The sequence below is a fragment of the Ptychodera flava genome, chromosome 3 (genome assembly GCF_041260155.1).
Source record: "Ptychodera flava strain L36383 chromosome 3, AS_Pfla_20210202, whole genome shotgun sequence".
In the NCBI taxonomy this organism is placed as follows: domain Eukaryota; kingdom Metazoa; phylum Hemichordata; class Enteropneusta; family Ptychoderidae; genus Ptychodera; species Ptychodera flava.
In genome coordinates, this window is record NC_091930.1 from 4,720,606 (window position 1) to 4,731,587 (window position 10,982).

General features: G+C 40.9%; 1 protein-coding gene across 3 annotated transcripts in view; it reads left to right on the plus strand.

Moving 5' to 3' along the window:
- LOC139129460 (uncharacterized) overlaps window positions 1-10,982 on the plus strand; it is a 180,746-nt gene that overhangs the window by 143,999 nt on the left and 25,765 nt on the right. Inside the window, exons 1-2 of one of the 3 annotated variants that reach the window (XM_070695090.1) lie at window positions 10,354-10,477; window positions 10,852-10,908. The gene's annotated coding sequence lies outside the window, so the exon portion shown is untranslated. Of the gene's footprint in view, window positions 1-10,353; window positions 10,478-10,794; window positions 10,909-10,982 lie in introns of those variants that run through there. The other 2 variants (XM_070695092.1, XM_070695091.1) reach the window with 2 other exon arrangements.

Here is a 10,982-nt window from a genome sequence, read left to right on the forward strand (position 1 = left end):
CTATGTGTTCATTAGACATTATATTGAACACCATGGTGTTCCATATCTGAACACACATTGCACATGAAATGTGTTCAAAAAATTGAACGCATTTACGCGTTCAAAGGGCTGTAACACTTTTTGAACGCATGGACGCCGTTCAACGATAAGTGTGTTAAAGGATAGAACACATGATATGCACTTGTTGAACACCTTTAATTTTGGGCGTTCAGGGGGTGTTCAAGCCTGGAAAAAAAAACGGACCACTGATATTCAGTAAAATTATTTTATTCTAAAGTTACACAAAAATTCCTTGAGTAAAATACAATTATTTAGTGTAAAATGGGAAAATAAACATTGCCACTTGTCAGAGGCAAACGCCAACGGTGTTAACACCTTCCTATCAAAACATAAACAAAAGAAAATCCTTATAAACACTGTCGATCGTTTTCAAAAAATATGAACAAAGTAATGACAAAACAGGTTTTGCTTAAATATTGTGGATCACGTTATATGTTCATATTTGTAAAAACGTACAAAAATATGTTTTGAAAAAGCTCAAAATTTAGCTTACTTATTGTGTTGAAAACACGTATTCGTATGAAATGTTTACTCCGTTTTTGTAAGATGGTTTAAGACATTTCTTCTTGTATAGAAAATTGTAAACTTGGAAAAAGTGTAGTCAAGGCTTCTCTGATGCACATGGTACATAGTTGTCCACACTAAAGTAAACACAACATGTCAAGTTGTCACAAAGTGTCACAGTAAGGCACTACATGCAGAAAGTGGGTAAAGTGGGCCCTGGCAGTGTAAAACCTATTGAATTTCCTTGTCCAACAAAGTCCTCCATGAAAAAGCTTGGGATGTAAAAAATTGAGGAAGATGTTATACATTCACCTAAACTCTGCGTCCCTTACAGCAAAGCTAAAAAAAATCGAGAACAAAAGACGTGTTGATCTACAATACAAAATAATCTAAGATTTGGTAGTAGGCTATGATCAATTAAATTTTACTAGGGCATAAGCCTTTAAAGACGTGAAGTCTCCTTCATCAGATGCAAGGGTGGAATGAAGAATTGAAGCAGAAAGCGATAGAAAATTGAGAGTGAAAATTTCAGAAAATTCAGAAGTTCAGAGTGTACAATTTCACGAGCACGGGGACTTGCCAAAATCCGTTCAGTAGGTCAAATTTCGTCACATACTTGGCTTTTCCCGCTCGGTCGATGCAGTCATCAATCCTCGGGATTGGGAAAGTGTCTGTCTTTGTTAAAGTGTTGACTTTCCTAAAATCCGTGCATATACGATAACTGTGATCTGGCACATACGAAACTGTGATCTGATTTGGGAACAAGTATGCACGGTGAACCCCAGTTACTTTTTCTGGGTTCAATAAAGTCATTGTCCAGCAGGTGTTTGACTTCTTCCTGGAGATATATTCGCTTTTGTTAGATTCAGTCTGTATGGATGTTGTTTTACAGGCTTACTGTCCCAGACATCAACGTCGTGATAGATGACGTTTGTCCTCATTGGAACATCTTGAAATAGGTGTTTATATTCGTGGAGAAGTTCTTTCACCTGTTGTTGTTGTTCTGGCTGGAGGTGTGCCAACTTTGTAGACTACAGCTTCTCCAGGATTTCTGAGTTCTGAAGCTTGACCGAGCCCAGCTTTGAGTTTAGAGTATTTTCACTCAAGTCAGTTTCAGTATCACTATCTTCATAATGGTTTGAACTGACTGCACTGACATGCTTTGTTTTAGTAGGATTATCCCTATCCAAATATGGCTTAAGCATATTTATGTGACATAGCTGTTTTTTTTTCGCCTGTCAGGTGTTATTATGATGTCATTTAAATCGCTCAATTTTTTATCAATTAGGTATGGCCCAAAGTAACGAGCATGGAGTGGTTTGCCAGGAACCGGAAGTAGAACAAGAACCTTTGACCTGGTTCAAACTTCCGTTTTGAGGTGTTTTTATCGTATTTGATTTTCATTGACTGCTGAGATGACTCAAGATTTTCTCTGGCTAATTCACATGCTTTAGAGAGTTTTGTACGAAATCTGACTAATATTGTAAAATATTCAGACAATCATCGTCGTCTGATAGGAATTCTCTTTAACGAGCTTAAGTGGCCACGGACTGCATGTCCAAATACAAGCTCAAATGGGCTAAAACCAAGAGACTCCTGAATTGACTCTCTAACAGCAAAGAGCAGAAAATGAATTCCTCCACCCCACTGCTTCTCTGTGTCAAAACAGTAGGTCCTAATCATGTTTTTCAAAGTTTGATGAAATCGCTCAAGAGCATCCTGACTTTCTGGATGATATGCGGATGACCTATACTGTTTAATGCCTAGCTGATCCATTACTTGTTGAAAAATACCAGACATAAAGTTGGAGCCTTGATCGGACTGGACACATTTAGAGAGGCCGAATAAAGTGAAAAATTTGACTAAAGCTCTCACTATAGTCTTTGTCTTTATGTTTCTCAGTGGTATGGCTTCTGGGAACCGAGTTGATGTACACATTATTGTCAACATGTACTCTTTTCCTGATCTTGTTTTTGGTAGAGGCCCAACACAGTCTATTCGAATCCTACTAAATGGTTCTTGAAATGCAGGAATTGGCTGTAAACGGGCCTTTGGAATGGTCTGATTCGGCTTTTCTACCATTTGACATGTGTGACAAGTTTTACAGAAATGTGTTACATCCTGCCTGAGATTAGGCCAATAAAAGTGACTGAGAATTTTATGATAAGTTTTCCTGACTCCTAAGTGACAAGCCCAGGGGGTTTCATGGGCCAGGTGCAATATTTCAGCACGGTAGGGCTTTGGAACCACAAGTTGATGTTCTACAGCCCAATCGTCACCAACCTAAACGTCTGGAGGTCTCCATTTACACATGAAAATACCAGATTTTGTATAATAGGAAACAGAGCTATCTGAAGTTTTACCTCATCATCTACCCTGTCAAACAAAGACAAAATATCTGGGTTTTGTGTTGTTCTGCAATGAGATTTGATCTAGGAAATGTCTGACTTGGGTCAGCAAAAGTTTTACTGGAAGTTTCAAATCCACGAGGGATAACGGAATGATCATGTCAAACACCTGACTGAGAAAGGTGTCATTTAAGTCAACATCTTCGACATTATTTTGAAAGTATTTGATTCACAGAAGTTTTCTTTGACAGGCTCGAGTAATAGCACATGAAGGAAATATTCAGGTATATCTTGTTCAATTGGCTCTGGATCCTGATCTAAACTAGGATTATCAGTCACAAGTGGATTAGTAATGACCTTGTCCCCAGCAAGGTCGTTTCCAAGAAGAAGGTGAATCCCTTCAAAAGGCAAAAAAGGCCTAATACTAAAGTCACATATCCAGAAACAAAGGCCGAAGACAAATAGACATTATGGAGAGGAACAGGAATGTAGTCATTGCAATCTACCCCCTTAATAAGAACTTTAGAACCTGAAAATGACTTTTCAGAAAACGGCAGGGTATGTGCCAACAAAAGAGACTGGGAAGCCCGGTATCTCTTAAAATTTTGACAGGGGTAGTGGAAGAAAAGTCACTAGAAAGTGATATAAAACCATCATGAATAAATGGTTCAAAAGTACCCATAATGCTATCTTGTGAAGAATTGATCTTGACCTCATTAATTGGGGATAGAGGGGTTTAACCTCAGAAAATGTGTTGCACACATTATTAGACTCTAATTGAGTTGATGTAGAAATAAAGCCGGTGGGCTTAGATCCACTTTGACCACTTTGACCTTCACGTTTTCTTTTAAATTTGAAACAATCTGACATTAAATGGCCGTCTTTCTTACAATAATTACAAGAAAGTGTACCAAACTGTTTGTCAGAAGGAGAATGAGACTTGGGATCTGATGATGTGGAAGTGTTACTTGAATTTTGTGAACTATTGTCATTGGATTTCCTACTGTCCTTTGAAAAATTCTTGGATGAAAAGGACGAGTTAAATTTACCTCCATTGTTTCTGTATGAAAAGGAATGGGATGGTTTGCTGAGAAATGAAGATTTGTGGGTCAATGAATAATCATCGGCCAAACGTGCAGCAACCTCTAATGTATATGCCTTTTGTCATTGATAAACGTCTTGATGTCACTCCGGATGCACCTTTTAAATTCCTCAATCAAAACAAGCTGTCGTAATTTGTCATATTCTGACTGACCTTTTCAGAAGAACACCAACGATCGAACAGTTGTTCTTTTGTCCGAGCGAATTCAACATAAGTTTGATCCTTCACCTTCTCGCAATCCCTAAATTTCTGACGGTAAGCTTCAGGCACCAACTCATAGCCCTTGAGAATTAATTCCTTCACAGAATCATAATTTGAAGCCTGCTCTACTGACAACTGAATATAAATTTCTCTGGCTTTACCCACCAAAGCACTCTGCAAAAGCATAGACCGGGACTCCTTAGGCCAATTCAGACTCTGAACAATTTTCTCAAAATGAAGGAAATATTTATCAACATCCTTTTCTTGGAAAGGGGGAACTAGCCTGAAATGCTTAGTGATGTCAAAATTGTCTGAAGGGAAGAATTTCCCTGGCTGTCCAAGCTCTAAATGTTCATTTTACCTGCAATCGCTGTTCTTCTACTCGCGCTTTTTATCTCTGTCTTTCTTCCATTTCTAATCTTTCCTGCCTTTCTTTTTCTTTCTGTCTTTTTTCCATTGTAACTTTTCCTTTTCTTATTCCAATTTCTTAAGCTCCAAATCTGCCTGTATTTCTAATTCTAATTTTTTGAGTTCGAAGGAAGACTCAGGCTAATAATTTATTAAGGCAGTTTCCCCAAAATGGCCAGAATTAACTAAATGTTCTGCAATCTTGAACTGTATTTCTCGCTTGCGCATAGATCTTTGACATCTACTTTAAGGAAATTTGCCAGTGCTATGAGGTTTTCTTTTCTGAGGGAATTAAATGTGTCCTGATCAAGGTCATCCATAATTTCATGTGGCTTGAATTCCGCCATGATTGAATTTCGCTGAGTTCATAGTATATAGTAGTTTTGAAAAGGCCAGGAAAATGTTGTCAAACAGCTCAAAATATTTGTATCCGGACAAGCCCCCAATTTTGTTACGTGCAGAGAAAACGAATAAAAGGGTGAACTCAGCAGTTAACGTTTAAACAAAATTTATTACGAAAATAAAACTAATTGCTAAGTCAGGGATAGAGTACAAGCTTTAAAAGTGTACAGACTACTTATCTCAGCTGGGACGGCAAAGCTCCTGTCTCAGAGTTGTAACAGTCTGTCGGATAAATGAACAGTCCTTTGTCTTGCAGGCGTAAAGTTGCACAAAGTCCACAGTATAAATCCAGCGTTGCAGTGAAGGTCTTGAAAAGTCTTGAGAATGACAACTGCTGGAGTTTCCACACTTGTAGTAACACACAAGAGACACGATCCCAAAAGTCTGACTGGAAGCTGTGCATGTCCCTTTTATGCCCATGTGCTTACATAAAGGCATATAAGAACAGTCTAGAACTTTTATTGACATGCTAATTACTGTTCTAAAATTATCTCTCTTACACAACTAATAAATTTCCAGAACATTCTGAACATGACTAATTAAATTCAAGGTTCTGAGGTCATTAAGGGCAGTGACCTTGAGAATGTTCTAGACTACTTGAACTCAGGTCATGATGAGTGTGGGGGAAAATGACCTGCATAACACAGTGACAACAATCCATTTAAATATGTCAGTCGATGAACAATCAAATTTGGTGGATGAGGGAATAAAAAGAATAGTATCCATTCTTCCTTGCCATAATGATTTAGTCCTGCGTACATACCAACGTAGTACTCTGACTAGACAAAGATATTCCTCAGGCTCTGGCCCAACTATAGAGCGTAGAACATTTATCGAAATTGGGGAGGGGAGTTACCCAAAACTTGTTGTTGTTGTTTGTTTTTGTTTTCAAGAAAACCCAGTTTAATTGTTAAAATTGCCTGGTCTTTGCTAGGGTGAAACAGATATTCCTCTACGCTAAAGGCATGAGTCTCCCTTCAATGCTGTCCTGCAGCTAAGGCCAATAAAAATGCAGTCTTATATGCTAGCGCTTTAAGACTGATATAATTCACTGGTTCAAAAGGAGCCGCTTGCAAAAACTTTGAAACCAATGATAGACTCCACTGGGGGTTGTGGTTCTCCTTGGGCGTCTTTCGACCATAAAGTTCCTTATCATGGCAGATAGAATGCTGTAGCTTGTTTGGCCATAATCTTGCCCCCTAAACTCTGGATAGTAGCAGCAATAGCGGTGTGGTAGACTGTTACAGTTTTAGGGGAGAATTTTTTCTCTTTGAACAGAAAAAGAAGAAAATCTGCTAACTGTGAGCAAGAGACACTGACTTAAGTAATCAGCCACTTGTTACTCCAATCAACAAACTTTTGCCATTTGTCCTTCTATGTTGCCAGTGTACTGGGACGCTGAGATCTGGCAATAATGGCTGTAGTTGACATAGAAAAGCCTTTCTTAAGCAAGGCTTGTTCAACAGCTTATACACGTGAAGGTGATGGATACCTTGGTTCTGATGATCCAAATCTCTCCTTTGAGATAGGAGGTCCTCCTTAAGTGGTAACTCTAGAGGGCTCTCTATCATTGATTCCAACAGTGTTTGGAACCGTGATCTGTTTGTCCACAGGAGAAAATCAGAGAGAAGAAATGGAAGAGGTGGAAAGACGTACCATATTTGTCCCTTCAATGACACGGACAGGGCGTCGACCGACACTACCCTTTTGTCCACTTCTGTGGACAAAAATAGAGGGAATTTGTGATTCTTGAATGTCACAAAACAGATATACATGTATGGTAGGGTTACCCAACAATAAAAAATCGGATTGACCATTTTTTGGGTATGGCCAACATGGTTGGATTAATCTGACGGTTGCATGACAGCGCATCTGCAATATGATTATGCTTGCCTGACAGGTGACGATCCTTTAGCTTTATATCCCTTACCTGGCTCCATACCATTACACTCCATAACAGGTAATAGAGGGTTAGGGATCTGGTCCCCCAATTTTGTTTATGTAGGATACCTCTGTTGTGTTGTCCGTGTTGACGAAAATAGTGGAAAGTCAAATAACACTCGAACCTTTGCAGTGCAAGACAAACTGCTTGAAGTTTGAATCAGTTGACATGCTTGGTTTGCTCCTGTTTATTCCACAGACCAACAGTTTGACAATTGTGCAGATTCCCCCCCCCCCACACACACACACAGATGATGAAGGCATCCAAGAACAGAAAAGTTCTGGAGGGGCAATCGCTGACTGCATTCCTGCAAGTAGATTGCATTCCTGCAGTCACCACAGCAGGTGATATTTGAGGGCTGGTCATACCAGAGTGCAGATTTGGACGCCAAAGGGCTAGAAGGTACAGCTGCACTGGCATTGGCGGAGCCTTCCCGTTGAATGATGTCTATCATAGAAGTCATCATTCCTAACAAAACAGGACACCACAGTGCTTGACCAGAATGTTTGGATCAGAGATAGTATTGTGTCCACACTCTCTTGTGTTGGGCCGATTAAAGCTAAAACTGTCAAAATACGAATACCCACAAACACCCTATCTTGGCTTGGGCTCGTACATGAGTTAGCTAGGCTGGGAATCAGTCCAATCTGGGTAAGCAGCAACTAGATTTGATGAGCCTGAGTGTTACACGATTCTAGCTCTTTATTAACCAGTCATCAAGATAAGGATGCAACCTCATCGAGCGTTGTTGTAAACATGCCACTGGAGCCAGCATTGCTTGAGTGAACACTGATGTTGCTGCAGCTAGGCCAAAAGGGAGATCAATGTACTCGTACACCTGATTTCCCCAAAACAAACCATTGCTAACGGTAACAAGACTCTTTGATGGTTATGTGGAAGTAGGCGGCTTTGCGATCTATGGATACGAGCCTCTCCCTTACACGTATTGCAGCTATATACAAAGCGTTTTTGAGTCTCTATTCGGAATGGTGATACGCAGATCAACAGATTCAGAGCATTTAAATTGAGAATTAGTCTCCATTTCCATGGCTTTATGGGAATCAGAGAGAAATGTTTGTAGAAGCCTGATATGGCCTGGCTAAGATCTACCCTCCTCACTCCTATTTTTACTAGGAGAGACTTTACTGCTACTTGTACTGCCTCTCGATTTTGATGATGACGCCCGTGCATAAAGGCAAAAGGATTGTCCAAAATTGCGGAGGCTGATGAAATTGTAGCTCATAGCCATTTCTGATCACTGAGAGGTGCCACTGGTTGTTGGTAAATAATTCCCACTGATTGGCAATTGTCGTAATCTTCCTCCCACTTGAATATGCACTTATGGGAGTGGGGGGGGGGGGAGCTGTGTTTTCTTCTAGGTTGTCAGGAGCGCTGTACCGAGATACCACTCCTTTTACCTTTTGGTGAAAAAAAGGGTTTTTTACCTCATTGCTGACCAGTTTTGATTTGATTGTGACTGGCTACCTTTGAACAAGCCGTGTCCCGTACTACTTGTTATATCGCCTTGATTACCAAATGTGGATGTGGAAGGCGTAGATTTAGAACCAGCAACCTGTTGTTTGGGCTTCTAAAACAGCAACATGTCCCTTTGTTTGGCTCCATGAGCCCTCCTAGCCAAACTAGTAAGTGTGCAACCGAATATAGAATGGTTGTAAAGTGGGTCATACGTGTCTCCAACTTTAACACATCTGAGACATGTACTGACGCGAATTGCAAAAAAGCATCCCCTTGACTGCTGGGCACCCCTGAATGTTGTTTCAGAAATGAGACCAGTAGCACTGGTAATAACCCTAATGTGATAGCGAGCTTTATTACTGTCTGATGTTTTAGCTAAAAGTACCATTGTAGTAGCCAATAGGAATCAATCAAGAGAAGAGGCAACGAGAGTTATTTATCTGGTTAAAGGCTGGCCGATCTAAATTAACAGATTTGAAATAAGAGCAATCTTTATCAAACGACTGTGCGTCTTATCCAATGGAAGTATTTGGCTAACCCGCGGCTGAGTATGGGTTTTGTAACTTTTGGCTCTGTGTTGAGTAAAGCCAAGGAAACTTACCCACTGTGAAAATACCACGGTTTCAATCGGGTTTGAACTCACAACGAATGGTACCAAATCACCTAGCGGAGAAAGCAACAGACAAAACCGCCCGGTCAAATCCCCAATCTCAAAAAGATTGGTTCAATAACGAGCTAAATTTGTTACAATTCTGACTGCGCCCTCCCTACTCGCGCACTGTAGAGTTCGTGGAGCATTCACACTAGCACACACACTATCATCCATTGCACACAAACTTTATCGAAGCGAAGCAATTAGGGAGACTACTGCACCCAATAAGGATAAGAATTTATAATTGGAGGAAGCAATAAGTGCAGTCCGATAGCTGCCAGTGCTTAAGTCTTAATTTGAGTAGGATCAGAGCGGCTGTGGTGTGCATTGTGAAGGGTTGGTGGTAAACGTGCTCAATTCAGCCTGAAAATTATTGTCCCTAGCTGGCGCTGAGTACGTTACTTAGTAGGACTGCTAATGTCCTTGTCTATGCTGGTAAAAGAACTCTGGCAACCAGCCATGATGACGAACATTGAGATGACAAAGGGGGGAGTGTTGTGCCCTCAGGGTCATCTGGACAAATGTCAGGGTCATCAGGGGTAATGAGAGATAGGGCATCCATCTCTACATTATCCTGACACAGTCACTTCTGCAGGGTTGGCTAGCAACTGCTTTCCCTTGGAATGACATAGTGGTAGGTGTCATTGCTGGGAAACGTTCCTGTGTAAAACGACTATCATGCTGAGATGCAGAAGGCACACCCTTATATCCCAATGGCAGGAGCAGGCCCGGGCAGGGTTACCTGTTTAATGACTACACAGGAGAACCCCCACAGCCCTGTGACATTCAAACACATGGTACACAGTTGTAAAAAGTCCTGTAACAGCCCTGTGGAGTGACAGACCCTGTACTAGTTTGTGAAAACTTTGTCTGTTGTTGTGTTTTGACAAACATTGCAGAGACATAGCTGTGATCCACAGGCATGTGCCACTGATGAGCATATCCCTGTGGAATGGCAGTGAATAATGGGCTGTTACAGGGATTTACTTTGACCTATGACCCCCTAGCACAGTAAATTTATCCAATGGTAGGACCACTGTGTACTGATGCTGCCCGGTGTACTTTTTGTACGAATTTGAAACTACTTGTATCATGTCAGTTTGAAAATAAACCATGTTAACCAAGAGGTCTCACTTCTTACAACTTTGTTTGATTTGCTGTGTGTTTTACAGCACCAAATCTACGTTGCATACTTTGGAGTAAGGTGCATTGTGTGTTTGTTTGTTTTCTTCCAATCTCGAACTCCCCAACTTCCCCTATATGAAACACGAAAGTATGGTCGCCACAGTCATACGGAACAGTCCAGATTAGCTTGCACAAATGTCGGAAATTAGGCACCAGGCCAGTGTCAATATCATGTCAGGGACATTCACCTGGGTTCAGTACGCGTCCAGTGACCAATGTTTATGTTCGGTGATGATGAATCTGTGAAAGCATAGAAGCAGCGCGATTGTTCATTCAACTGACCAGGGGCAGGATATTGGATGCAAAGAAGACCAGTGGCAGTGTAGCTGCAATCCGTAGTAGCTCTGCATGGCATTGCTGCGAAAACGAGCCCTGCCACTCCTTGACGTGTTCTGCTACCACTCCAATGACCAACCTACCCGAGTGGTAGAGGCTACGGATTCGCAGCAATGCATGGCAGGGCTGTGTGTTACCGGCGTTATACGGCCTGGTAACACACAGCCCTGCCATGCAGAGCTACAATCCGTAGGGGTCGTTTTATCGTCAAATCCAAAATGAACCTTCTATACAGGCTATAATTATTGCATCAGAGAAGACCGATGAATCATGCCAAGTAGCTGATTATGAGGTGAGTAAATCATACAATCACATTATGGCTTCATGCAACAATGACAAATACAATTTGTGATATAGAGAGAAACA